Consider the following 14732-nt stretch of genomic DNA (forward strand, 5'->3'; position numbering starts at 1 on the left):
TAGTGGTGAACCGTTGCCATTGCATCTAAATACTATGTGGTGAAGCTTTTTCTGTAAAAAATAAAAAAGGCACACACACATACCCCCTTTCTCTTCAGTGATCCATACAGGTTTGCAGCCCTGTTTTGAGGGAAGGCGTGCAGCCCTAAGAAGACATACAGTGGTACCTCGGGTTAAGTACTTAATTCGTTCCGGAGGTCCGTTCTTAACCTGAAACTGTTCTTAACCTGAAGACTACTTTAGCTAATGGGGCCTCCCACTGCTGCCGCACGATTTCTGTTCTCATCCTGAAGCAAAGTTCTTAACCTGAGGTAATATTTCTGGGTTAGCAGAGTCTGTAACCTGAAGCGTATGTAACCCGAGGTACCACTGTAGTAATTTGTTCAAGGAAACCAGTGTCTTTGCTTTGTGAATGGCAGTATTTAATTAATTACTGTACATTCATTCGTTTTGGTTATCAAACTGACAATAGCTCTCTAAAGCCTAGGACAGTAGTCTTCAACCTTTTTAGACCCAGGACCCACCTTCTCAGTTTTTATTACCATATGTCTGTATGGCGGTAGTGCTGCTGCCACACTCTCTAGGGTCAGGTTGCAACCCAATTGCTGATCCAAACCAACCAGTTGAAGACAAATTAACTAGGGAACACTTAACAATACTTTAATACTTGAGGGGGTCCTCAAACTGGTCTGCAAGCTTCATTCAGGTGGTCTGTGGCATCTGTGGATTTGTAGTTGGAGACAGGAGATGACGCTCCCATGGCATTAAATAGTCATACTGTAATTGTATTGTGTTGCTTCTTTTATTTCTTATATTGTAATTCAATAAAAACAAAAAAAATTCCTTCCAGTAGCACCTTAAAGACCAACTAAGTTAGTTCTTGGTATGAGCTTTCATGTGCATGCACACTTCTTCAGATACTGCATGCACACGAAAGCTCATACCAAGAACTAACTTAGTTGGTCTTTAAGGTGCTACTGGAAGGAATTTTTTTTGTTTTGACTATGGCAGACCAACACGGCTACCTATCTGTAACTGTAATTCAATAAAATACAACATAAGAAATAAAATGAATTGCTTTTTGTGCTAATTAGAGACAAGGAGGAACCTACACAAACCATCTTCAGAGACGCAAGGTAGAATTCAGCGTCACACTATCATGAACCTTTTGTCCATGCAAACATTTCAGTTTGGAAAGATCCCCTCCCCACTCCTCCTTTGGTGCACTGTTCTACAGGTTCTCCTGATACGCCCCACTCAGTCCATTTCAGGCGGTTTGCGGGGGGGGGGGGAGGAGAGGAGGCCAAGTCCCATTGCACAAGTGGAGGTCCTTGCGCAGGTGAATCCTACCTGCAACTCTTAGGGCTCCTTGGAAATAGAGTTGCCACGCTTCCGGTTTCAGCCTATCAAGCTAGCACAGGGATGGGCAACCTTTATTGCGGCAAATGTTTTTGGACTCCAGATCCCTTTAGTTGCAGCCAGCATGGCCAGTGGTCAGGGATGAAGAGAGCTGAAGCCTGACAACATCTGGGAAGAGAAAGGTTCCCCACCCCTCAGCTAGACCTGGCTGCTAAGCAAACCTTAACACAGCAGGCAAAATGGCTTCAGTTCTAGCCACACCAAGGAGTCGCACTGAGCTCAGCAGCACTTACTTCAGAGTAACCATTTTTGGAATTGGCTTGTTAGCACTGACTGTCACATGCGGATCCATATTTTCTAACCATGTCCCAGACCAGACCTTCCGCTCAACCATCTTTAACACGCACGCTGATCATAATCTTTCTCCTATGACGTGAAACGAGGAAGCCAAAACATTTCACAATCACTTTGGATTCAGCTAACATTATGTGAGTAACACTGAGCAAAACATCCAACACACCCTATGACACATCAAATAATACATCTAAGCCAATATTAGCAAGAATTTTCAAAAACTATTTTAAATATGCTTTTAGCTCATGGATGGCTTTAGCACTTAACTGTCAAGATAGCGGGACTTTCCAAATGCTGTTTCCCAGTGCATTTTTAATTGCAGAGTGTTACATGCAATCCCAATTATATTTCCTCAAGCTAGCACGTATTGCAGGGAAATCACAGCACTCAAATCATAAATTTGGGGATCTTTATTCCCAGAACTGCATCCTTTTTTTAAATCAAGTGCATCTTAGAATCAGAGAATCACAGAATCATAGTGTTGGAAGAGACCACAAGGGCCATCGAGTCCAACCCCCTGCCAAGCAGGAAACACCATTAGAGCACTCCTGACATATGGTTGTCAAGCCTCTGCTTAAAGACCTCCAAAGAAGGAAACTCCACCACACTCCTTGGCAGCAAATTCCACTGTCGAACAGCTCTTACTGTCAGGAAGTTCTTCCTAATGTTTAGGTGGAATCTTCTTTCTTGTAGTTTGGATCCATTGCTCCGTGTTCGCTTCTACGGAGCAGCAGAAAACAACCTTTCTCCCTCCTCTATGTGACATCCTTTTATATATTTGAACATGGCTATCATATCACCCCTTAACCTCCTCTTCTCCAGGCTAAACATGCCCAGCTCCCTTAGCCGTTCCTCATAAGGCATCATTTCCAGGCCTTTGACCATTTTGGTCGCCCTCCTCTGGACACGTTGTGGACTGCTAAAGATTTCAGAGTAAATAATTTGTTATGAGACCAAAACCAAATCAGATAGAATGTAATTACTTACTTGAAAACTACATATAATTTCTCACTGTGGTACACTGGCTAAGGAATGTTTTGGGGATTACCCCCCCCACACACACTAGGGTCAAAGTTCTTCTGAAATTAGCTGGAAGTGGGACTAAAATGGGATTTCCACATGACACTAAATATAACACTATGTGCCTCACAACACTCCTGCAATACAGTACTTGCAGGATCTTAAATATGCATACTCAAAAGTATGGTAAGTTTCATTTAGTTCAGTCAGCAAAGATTCCTGCCCCCCACCCTAGCTTTATTTTAAAGAGGCTTCTCTGATTTTTGTTGTTGTTTAGTCGTTTCGTCGTGTCCGACTCTTCGTGACCCCATGGACCAGAGCATGCCATGCACTCCTGTTTTCCACTGCCTCCCGCAGTTTGGTCAAACTCATGCTGGTAGCTTCAAGAACACTGTCCAACCATCTCATCCTCTGTCGTCCCCTTCTCCTTGTGCCCTCAATCTTTCCCAACATCAGGGTCTTTTCCAGGGAGTCTTCTCTTCTCATGAGGTGGCCAAAGTACTGGAGCCTCAGCTTCAGGATCTGTCCTTCCAGTGAGCACTCAGGGCTGATTTCCTTAAGGATGGATAGGTTTGATCTTCTTGCAGTCCATGGGACTCTCAAGAGTCTCCTCCAGCACCATAATTCAACAGCATCAATTCTCCGGCGATCAGCCTTCTTTATGGTCCAGCTCTCACTTCCATACATCACTACTGGGAAAACCATAGCTTTAACTATATGGACCTTTGTTGGCAAGGTGATGTCTCTGCTTTTTAAGATCCTTCTCTGACACTGGCCCTTTAATTAGTGTATATCTGCTTACTGTCAGCAGGAGGAAACATAGATCTTACTTGGTTACCTGAATTAAGCTGACATGTCATTTCCATATTATTCTTACCATTTCGCATAACAGAAAAAGCAGATCTGTGAACACAGATCATGTAATGTGCCACAGAAAGACAGTGTTAGGACTGAGATGCAACCTGCCAGAAAGACTTATAGTAGCTCAGACTCAGATTTATTTCCCTGCGGACTGAACAAAATAACTAATTTTTTTAAAGGGGGATCTATGACAAAATGTTGCAAGATGGAGTGCTCCATTTTGGGTTCCAGCCAGCCATGCCCTCTTGCATGATACTCCCTTGCGTTCCATCTCCCACCCAATTCCCCAAGCAGTCAAAGCTCTGTAGCCAGGGCATACTCAGTCCTCACTGGGCTGTTTCGGGAGTCTCGCTTTATGCTTCCCCCCATATAGGTTTTTTTCATTATTATTTCTGCATACTTTGAGGTTCCTCCAAGCCTGCTGACACTACCTTCTGGTCCAAGGTCAGTGCTGTGTGGACTAACATGAGGATTCTCGCTCATCTTTCTCAAAACCTCAGAAATAGAGGGGATGCTGAACGTTCAGTGTTTTACATGACAACTTTAATATGGAAAGCCAAGATGACTCTAAGACAGTTGCGCACAACAAAAGGCAAAATGATCTTTTTGAGCAGAAATCAGGCCCTGCTAATTATACTGAGGGACAAACAAAGAACTTTCCAGTCCTAAAAATGCCATACAAATATGCAGAAATGGTTCTGATGTTTGAGTGGTGTTATGTGATTTCTAACCTGCAAGAAGAGAGAGAACACTCTATCAAGAAATGGAAATAAACAGGGGAGCAGAAATGTCACAACCATCAAATGATTTCCCAACTCTGCTTTTGTTACTACAAATTGATTTCAATAGATGAGAGCCGACATGTAACCATTTTCAGTACTGTATTTAGCAATAATGCTGTGATTTTTAATTAATCTGTTCAGGGCAATATTTTTCCAAACGATGGATGAATAATAATATGCATTTGTAAAATGTTGTTGTTGTTGTTTTAAAAACTGTTCCATACAATTTTGAAAGTTACTGAGTAACTGCTGGATCGACAGGCCTACAATACCTGCACTTGAGAGGCAGGAAAGAAGTGTCAAGTGCATATTTAGTGAGAGTTTGTTTAAATTAAGGAGCAGGCCTCTTGAATCCGAAACGGCGCTGACTGGAAACATACCATAAAAGACACCTCTGATGGAATAAGCATCAGAGCACTTTGGTGCACAATTCTAAGCATGCAGAGTGAGAACTAAACGCCACTGAGTGCAATGGTGCTTCCCCCCCCCCCAGGTAAATGAGAATAGGCTCCTGAAGCAGATCTGCCCCAACACCTCTAGCGCTTTAGCTACTGATGTACTATAAGTGCTGCCTATTTATATGACCCACCTTGAGGGTTCTTTTCTGCCAAGCAATTTCATACCACTGTGGTGGTATGAAATGCAATGGTACTGGCAGTACTAGATGTTCAGAATCAGTGTTCAGTCACTTGAAAATCATGCATCCCATGGTTTGTTTGTTTATTGTTTGCTGTGTTTCAGCCATCATGGTCATAACCACTGGGGGGAAAATACACCCTATACAGTGGTACCTCAGGTTACAGACGCTTAAGGTTACAGACTCTGCTAACCCAGAAATAGTACCTCAGGTTAAGAACTTTGGTTCAGGATGAGAACTGAAATCGCGCTGCGGCAGCAGGAGGCCCCATTAGCTAAAGTGGTGCTTCAGATTAAAAACAGTTTCAGGTTAAGAACGGACCTCTGGAACAAATTAAGTTTTTAACCTAAGGTACCACTGTACATAGATAGAACTTTAAAACACATTATGGCACCCACTTCTGAAATCAGGAAGTTTGCTTTCCTCATTTAATAAAAATGAGGATGCCTTATTTGTATTCTGGTGTCCAATTTTTTCAAAGCACCTGTCCCACATTTCTGTGCACTAAGTAGATAGAAGAAGAAGAAGAAGAAGAAGAAGAAGAAGAAGAAGAAGAAGAAGAAGAAGAAGAAGAAGTCAGGATATTGAAGGGTTCTGGCTAAAAACATGGTGTGGCACAAGATGTGGAAAAGCCCTGGGGGGAAATGGTTTTACTGAGGAATAGGTTACCATCTACCACCCGCAAGCAATTTATTTTATACACTACAAGCTGCAATTCAAGTGTAGACACAGAGTGTTGTATAATAAGCACAATGCAGAAATAGGTGATTCAATTTAAGTAGCCTAGCAAGAAGGAAACTGAAGCTTAATCTAGACATGACAGAGACGTTGACGGTAAATCAGGACCCAAAAGTTAGGAGAGTGAGACTTAATTGTGCTGCTCCCCTGGAAGGAGTAGATCTCTAGGCTGGGAGTGGTTTTTGACCCTGCTTTACTTTACTGCATGTTTGGGGGATCTTTGGCCCTCCAGATGTTGCTGAACTACAACTCTCTTGATCCCTGGTCATTGGCTGTGTTTGCTAGGCCTGATGGGAATTGTAGTTCAGTAACATCTGGAGGACCAAAGGTTCCCCACACCTGCTCTACTGCTTAATGAGCAGAACTGAGCATTGGCTAGGAGTGCCTTTTTAAACTCTGGCTGCTGGAAGGCTAACTGTAGCCCCTCCTGTGCAACAAATACAAGGCCTGTCACTGCCTTAGTAACTTCCCATTTAATTACAGTACATCCTGAAATGTGTTCTGCAAAGGCAGAATTTGGCGGCTTACCGTCCAAGAAGGAACGAGACACTTCCCTGTAATAAAATGGCCTGTCAGTGGCTACTAGCCATGATGGTTGTGTCCTACTGACAATCAGAGGCAGTAGACCTCTAAATGCCAGTTACTGGGAATCACAAGCAGGGTGAATGTTCTTGTGTTCAAGTCCTGCTATAGACATCTGGTTGGCCATTGTGAGCGTAGGATGCTGAACTAGAAGGGACTTTGGTAAGATGCAGCAGGCTCTTCTTAATTTCTTACGAACCACAGGGAACATTCACTTCCAATTTTAGCCTCATGTACATTGGGTGACTCTCTGCTTCCCAATTCAAGGTGTCAGTGCTTAACTTTCAAAGGTCTGGATTTAGCAACCCGTAGAGAACTTCATGGCCCATGCATACCACTGTGCTCTCAACATAGTCTTTGCAGCTCCTTTTATTTCCTTCAAAATGGGGACAGTGGATCCTCCCCAAAGTCAGTAAAATATGGTGGGCAATAGCTGCAGATGACAGGGAACCACCACCGTCCCCCTTCTTATCACTTTTAAGCCCCTCTCCACCTGGAGTACATTCTCAATTGTCAGAAGTGACCAAGAGTTGTTACTTACTGTTCTAAAATAAACCTCAAGAACTTGAGTTGCCCATTATGGCCATGAAATAAGAATATGATATTGATAAGAACTGGCCAGACCACAACAAGCAAACAAAATCACCTGCAGTCACCTGCTAAGACTGGGGTGGGGAACCCCTGGCCATTTCATAAGGCCCTTGGGATCCCCTCCTACTTATCAGCTGTTCTACAGTGAGCAGCTGAGTGGGAAATGCTGCGCAAATTGTGCAACTGCAGCTCCTTTCTCTGCAAGGATCTGCTGCAAGATGAAAGTAGAGGGGGAAATGTCTCAGAAGGGAGACAGACATATGATCCTTCCAAATGTGCAAAAAAAGAGAGCCCCTGCATTTTGCATCTGCGTGCATGTCATTTTTGGGAGGGAATTGTATTTTGAAGTTTGAGGCTTTGAATAGCTGTCAGGCAGGGCCTGCAGTTCAGCTGTGCATTGATGTTATCTGCATTCCTCTGCTAGGATTACTGAGCTCTTCTTACCTTTTGAATAGTCAGGCCAATAAAGGGTGTAGGAGTGCTGTTGTTTAAATGAACTTTGTTTTTAAAAAATGTTTATAGGGAAAATGCAATGTAAAATCAAGTGGAGTTACTAAGACTTAAACATATGCCTTTGTTTCCATGGCTAATAGTTTTTGTGTGTATATACTGTATGTGTTAAGTATGTGTGACTATGTGTGGCTCTGGAATGCAGTCCCCAAAAGCTGTCTATCATGGTAGCATGGGCCTCCACCCAGAAAACATTCCCAATCATTGTGCTAATGCTTACACATTAAAGGCACAACTACAGTAGCTGGCTGAAAGATTTGCAATGCTGCCCAAATAGGCAGCTGATATAATTAGGTCTTGTAAAGTGCTGCTGCTTGATGCATTAAGCGATAAGACCTACTACAGAAAACCTTAGCCTGGCCGCAGCGGGGAAGAAGCAAAAAGGATCCATCCCTGCTACAACAAGGATTGCTGAATTTATGATGAAACTCTGATTTTATAGAATTGGCTTTTGCCTTTTCCTTCTGGAACAAGAGATGCTCAACTCCTTTTACTTTTACAGTCATTACTCTGTAGCCTTTAGTAAAACCATGTTGTCTGTTTTTACAGTTCTGCATGGCTGCATTGAAGCTGCCAGTTCAAACAGCTATAAAAATCCAGCAATACATGTTCAGTTAATGGAAGGTATTTTAAGGTTGAGTCCCTGAAAAGGATTATTAACTTTATCAGCGAGCCAATAGGTAGAAACACACCTATAGCCGAACAGAATAGAGTAAGCAGGACAAAACTGTGGCTCAGATGATGCCATGACATCTAGCCTTTCTTTGATTCTGCCCAGCACCACATCCAAGAGCGTTTCCTGAGCCAGAATCATAAGGCAACATTTCTGTGCCAACCCCATTGTAGCAGCCTGCAGTACTTGCTCAGTTCTTTAAAACACACTCACCCACGGGACATCACTGATTTAGGTGTGATGAAAGCCACCTAAAACACTTTTAAGAATCAGGCTGCAAGGCTTAGTCGGTCATTGCAGAATATTAGTATCATTTTCATTCAGTTAATCACTGCTGAAACCAACTATATTCTGCTAGGGGTTGCTTATCCAGAGGCAAGAGCTCCTGATTAAGCAATAATCTAGAGCAGGGACGTCCAACTCCCAAGAGACTGCGATCTACTTCCGGGGGGGGGAAAATGGGCAGTGGGGGGTTCAGAGTTGTTGAGGTTTTTTTAGGGGGGGCAGCTCAAGGTTGTTGAGCTTCCTTTTTGGGGGTATACAGTTGCTAACACGCGAATGCAGCGCTGTAACAAAGGAACACCCATTAAACGTGACGCAGGGAAAGACGGAGGGGGGCAGAGACATGTTTCTAAACAATGCGAGCAGAAAGGATCCTGCAATCGCCCAAGGTCATCTGGGGATTGACCTGTCGATCACGGTCGACCGGTTGGACACCCCCGTTCTAGAGCATATTGTAGGTTGAGGGGCCTGTGGCCGCGACAGGGGTAAATTTACGACGTTCCTATAGTTTAGGTTAGATGTGGGCCAGAGGTTGGTATGGCTTTTCAGCCAAAAATCTTCCTGATAAAACGTACAGTGGAACCTCAGGTTGCGAACGTGATCTGTGTGGGAGGCACGTTCAAACCGCAGTGCTGCATCTGCATATGTGTGGATTGCGATTTGCGCATGCGCAAAGCATGATTTTGTGATTCTGCTCATGCGCAAGCGCCGAAACTTGGAAGTAACCCATTCCAGTACTTCCAGGTTTGGCGTGGTGTGCAACCCAAAATCGTGTAACCTGAAGCGTCTGTAACCCAAGGTACCACTGTACTGTACCTCGGGTTAGACTTGAAAGGTCAATCTACTTCAATTATTTTCTTAAGACTTCCTTCCAATCTAAATCTAGCATTCAAATGCAGGAAGAAGCTTTGTGCTCCATGAACATGATTGCATCTTCTCTGCATGTTTCTGGCTGCTCATGCTTCTGGCCCATCACAGCTATGCTAAAATTATGGATTTCTGCAAGTCATCCATAGAATCACTTTCATCTCGGGAGAGAAGTGTCTCTTTAAGTTTACTGTTTATTTTATATTTTGAATGATTTACAGAGCTGTTTTTTATTGATAATTTAAATGTTTTATTCACATGTTAAAAACACACACACATTAGAGCAGGTTATAAGTAGGTAGTGTACACATTTTATGAAATAAATAGAAGAACCCAGAAGCTCCATTTATAGATAATGGGTTGAGTTGACTTAGAATATTTTCCTATATGCTGTTGCCTTCAACTGTCCATAAATCCTGGAAGCTGTCCTTCTCAGGCTAACTTGGGGGGGGGGTTAATCTCATACCTTCTCTGTTAATATTTCTGTGTACTGAAGGAGACCCTCAGGTATGTAGAACCACTACTGTCATTTTATAATACCCTGTTTTGCTTAAGAAAAGATGCTTGACCAACAGAGTTTACCATTAGAAAGAATAAGACAAGTGCTCCTGTTTTGGGTGCCAGAACAGCCGTTCTGCAGTACCGCATACCAGAAGTTGAAAGGGACACAAATAGGGCAACTAATTTCTTCACGCTGTCACCACGACCCTGTTCCTGTTTTCTTTTTACTGACAAGCAATCTTTCATGCAGACACCTCCCTCTTGTTTCTTAGTGGCCTTGTTTTGTCTCTAATCCTGGTGGGAGGGTCCAGTGATTACCTTCCTTGTATTCTGTAGCTGACAACAACTTTTACTATAGAATCTCTGAATTTTCATATCCCAATAAACATTGTTTTCAAGTTCTATTACAAGTGCAGGACAAGTCTAAGCATGTTTACCTGGAAGTGTATCTTACTGAATTCAACAGGAATTACTCCCTTTTAAGTGTGCTTAGAACTGCATTTAAAAAAAAAAAACCAACCCTAGAGTTTTGAAGCATATTGTTGTGACTGGAGCGACATTCTGAGGCTAGATAAACTTTTTGGTAAAATGTTCATTTTTTCCCCAGGTTAACATTTAGAGTGATACATTGGGATGGGGGGAGTAGATGCATAATATTGAGCAACATGATCAAACTTAACACAGTACAGTTGCTGGGTAAGACATACTGAATGAAAGAACCTCACATTACATTCTTAGATCCCATTAAACATCCAGACGAGAAAGCTAATCCTGTCATTAACCATCTGCTCAAAATGCCTTCTTAGGGTATTGATGACAGCTATATGCAGCAAAACAAATTCAAGTGTATGAATGAGCAAAGGTATACTTGGCATGCTTGCATTACACTATCTGCAACACAAACCATCCCCAATATGCCTTTGTGCTGCTTCTTAATGCACAGGGTTCCAGCTAGGGAATGCTGTATTGAAGTAAAACCACTTTCCAAATTGAATAAAATGTATAACCTGTAAGATGTTAAATAAACCTATTTCTGGGATTGCAGATTCATGCTGAGCCCTCTATGTGCAACCATTTCCTTGGAAAAGGTAAAGAATAAAGTCATTGGAAGCTCTGATAATAATGTATTTATTTTATGCATGAAGGAGTTCAAAAAGGTTTCGCTAAAATGGCTGAGTCCTATATGTAAATAAAAGTAAGTGAGCTGCTTGGAAATACTTTTAAAAATTCTCTTTTTTACTGAGGACTGAATACCATTTGGGATAGATCCCAACAACTAACTTATGAAATAACATGCTATAAACTAGCATGATCCACATCCCAAATGGTATTCCAATACACAGTAAAATCTGAACTTCTTTTCCAAAATATTTCCATTTCTTCTTCTATAGCTGTTCTGCTTTGAATAATGTTCATGTCTTTTAAGACTAATCCCTGAACATTTACAACAATTAAATTGTTAATAGTTGATTTCATATGTCATGTGTTTGGCTTTAAAATAGCTCAGCTAAATGAATAACTGAACATGCAATGACTATTAAAATCAAACTTCTCTCTTCTGTATTGTAATGTTAATTTTTATATTTCACCAGTCAAGTGACTGATTCTAACTTTAAAATATCCTAATCTGGATGGTGTGAAGAATATGTTAAAGTTTCTGGGGTTGGTCACTCTGCATTGGGGAATCCCATCTGCTCCCAATAAAACTGTTCAGAGCTTGTCCTCTGATAACTACAGTGGTGCCCCGCAAGACGAATGCCTCGCAAGACGAAAAACCCGCAAGACGAAAGGGTTTTTCGGTTTTTGCGACGCTTCGCTAGACGATTTTCCCTATGGGCTTGCATCGCAAGACGAAAGCCCATAGGGAAATCTCGGGGACCTTTTTTTAAATGCTGGCGGTGGGGAGCAAAGCCTTTTTCCCCCCTCCGGACTTCAGAAGAGGTCCAGGAAGGCCGGCGGGGGCAAAAGGCTTTGCTCCCCACCGCCAGCATTTTAAAAGCGGTCCGGGATAGCAGGGAAGCGCTTCCCGCTATCCCGGACGGCTTTTGAAGCCTCCCCCTGCCGCCCGGCATCGGGGCATCGTCCCGATACCGGGCGGCGGGGCGAGAAAGCCTCCCCCCACCGCCCGGCATCGGAACGATGTCCCGAAGCCGGGCGGCGGGGCAGGAAAGCCTTCCCCCGCCGCCCGGCTTCGGGGCATCATCCCGATGCCGGGCGGCGGGGCGGGAAAGCCTCCCCCGCCGCCCGGCATCGGAACGATGTCCCGAAGCCGAGCGGCGGGGCGGGAAAGCCTCCCCCCGCCGCCCGGCTTCAGAACGATGTCCCGAAGCCCGGCGGCGGGGCGGGAAAGCCTCCCCCCGCCGCCCGGCTTCGGAACAATGTCCCGAAGCCCGGCGGCGGGGCCGCGAAGCCTGGGCGTGCTGGCAACTCTCCGCAAGGAGCGCTCCCGCTGCTTGTGGAGAGGTCCGCGAAGCCTGTCCTGGACCTCTTCTGAAGGCAGGCGGGGGGCAAAAGTCTTTGTCCCCCCTGCCTGCCTTCCCAGGGGCTTTTAAATCGCCCCGGACAGCGGAGAAGTCCTCCGCTGTCCCGGGCGATTTTAAAATGCCGCCTGCCAGAAGAGGTCGGGGGAAGGCGGTTTCCATAGGAACGCATTAATTGATTTTCAATGCATTCCTATGGAAAACCGTGCATCGCAAGACGAAAAACTCGCAAGACGAAGAGACTTGCGGAACGAATTAATTTCGTCTTGCGAGGCACCACTGTACTATATACGACCTCACACTCCCCAAGAGTTCCTATACTTCGAAATCCCTACCTTGTATCTTAACCAAATACAGTGGTATCTTGGGTTAAGAACGTAATTCGTTCTGGAGGCCTGTTCTTAACCTGAAACTGTTCTTAACCTGAAGCACCACTTTAGCTAACGGGGCCTCCTGCTGCCACCGTGTGATTTCGGTTCTCATCCTGAAGCAAAGTTCTTAACCCGAGGTACTATTTCTGGGTTAGCGGAGTCTGTAACCTGAAGCGCATGTAACCAGAGGTACCACTGTAGTATTTTCCCCATTAGTGCCATTCCTCAAACCATGCAGAAACCTCCAAACTTTGCACTCACCTTCCAGATACCCCTACCACTTGATTAATTCCTTCTTTCAGATCTTCAACAAGTATCTGTACCAAATTCCAGTTTTCTGCAACCTTACCCAAACCAATCCACTCCCTCAATTTCCCTCTCCAGTTTACACCAAAGCTCATTAACAAAGTATTTCACATTAGTCAGATCCTACGCATATCTTACCAATAATTAACGATCTTGTAGTACAGTAATGGGATTGTTGTGGACCCAGCAGCTTTTTGAAATAGTTATTAAACTTTTTAAAAGAGCAAACTGGAGCCACTTAATATTCCAATGTACCATATTTTCAACGGTTAAGATCAGTTCTTTGATTCCATTTCCCTTAAAAAAAAATTTTTCCAAAGTTACAGTTTACTCAAATTGTCAGAGGTCCAATTTATCCCTACTGAAAAGATGAGAAAGTGAAACTATCAAATCACCTAAGATGACTGCAGTCCGTTCCAGCAACTTCTCAAAATGGGGTATGTAAAAATTCATTTTTGCCTGTATCATAAATTTCTTACACCACTTTTAAAGCAATTGAATGTGGGCTTTTTGCACATTTATTTACCATGAGTGCGGTATCTCATCTAGGCTTTTAGTTTGTTTCTGTCTTGTTCACTTTTGTTAGCAGCCCCTCATCTATGCATCTCCTTTTCTCTTCCTGGTAGCCCAGTGAAGAATTTGTTAACACTGTGAGGTCCAACAAAGATCGTAGCTATCAGGCTTCACCCTGAAAAAATTAAACATAGAGTACAGAAGACTCTCAGCTTCAGAAAATCACCTTCCAAGTTGTGGAGGGAGAGCAGAACAATGACTGGGTGAAACTAGCAGCCTCATCCTCATAGTTCCCTCCCCCCCAGCAATGTTTCCTAAATTTAAGGCTTGGTTAGGATTGCCATGTGAGACATTTTAAACAGGGGTAAGTACCTTCTCAACAGCCCCTTTGAATGGTAATCTTCAGAGATAAAGATCATCCTTTCAATATAAGAACTGAGAACCAGGGGGAAGAAGTTAGTATTTATTAACCAATGTGACGTAAAGGCCTCAATTTTGGGTTTGTGACATTACAAGCCGTCAGCTTTTTACCGCATCAACACAACCAGAACAACAGAACCGGGTAGCACCGTTGAGTCCCAACAAATTTATGATGGCATCAGCTTTTGGCTGCCACCCTGGAATTCCAAACAGCAGGTTACCGCTTTTCTCCTTCTCACCACGGAGGGCTGACCTGCGCGCCTTTGGAGCAGGAATTCAACAGATGGGTCCGCAGTGGCGGGATAATCATAATCAAACCGATACTGGCTGCACGTCGTTAATGCCCCAATCGCTCGCATGCACACACTGCAAAATTAAGACGGCGCTGTTAATCCTTGCCCAGAAGGTGGCAGGCATCCCGAGCCCCTTCGCTTTTGCCCTTCAACCGGGTACCCCGAGCCTGACTGCGCGCAACCCCCCCCCCAACTTCAGCAACGCTCCCTCCCATGGACGGTTTTGCAGGCCGCTCCTACTCCGAGGCAAGTCCCAGCGACTTCCTTCCGAGAAAGTGCACTTCTTGCAGCCGGGTCCCAGGCCCAAGCTGGGCGGGCGAAACCCCGACGGATGCCGGCCTGAGGCGCGCCTAACTCTGCCCCGCCGCAGGGTCGAGGCCTAGCCCTCCTCCAACTGCCCTGCTCCCCGTGCCCGTTTCCTCCGAGGTAAGTGGGTCCAGTGGAGCTGCCTCCCGCCGCGCGCGGACTGGGCGCCCCGGCCGCCCCTCTCCGCCTGCGCTCGCTCCTCGGCCGGACCAGCGGAGCACCGCCCGCCCAGCGCCCGCCACCCAATCGCGCGTCCTGGCGGCGGGAGGAGGGGGCGGCGTCGGCG

At 44.6% G+C, this 14732-nt stretch overlaps 1 long non-coding RNA gene across 1 annotated transcript; it reads right to left on the bottom strand.

The window, feature by feature from the left end:
- Positions 1-4120: 4120 nt before the first annotated feature.
- On the bottom strand, positions 4121-14312 carry LOC309364005. Its single transcript, XR_014165694.1, has 2 exons — positions 13441-14312; positions 4121-4325 (listed from the first exon to the last, which is right to left on the bottom strand). It is a non-coding gene; the product is annotated as an uncharacterized lncRNA (long non-coding RNA).
- Positions 14313-14732: the final 420 nt, after the last annotated feature.

The sequence above is a fragment of the Podarcis melisellensis genome, assembly GCF_964234715.1.
Source record: "Podarcis melisellensis genome assembly, chromosome: 2".
NCBI classification, from domain to species: Eukaryota; Metazoa; Chordata; class Lepidosauria; order Squamata; family Lacertidae; genus Podarcis; species Podarcis melisellensis.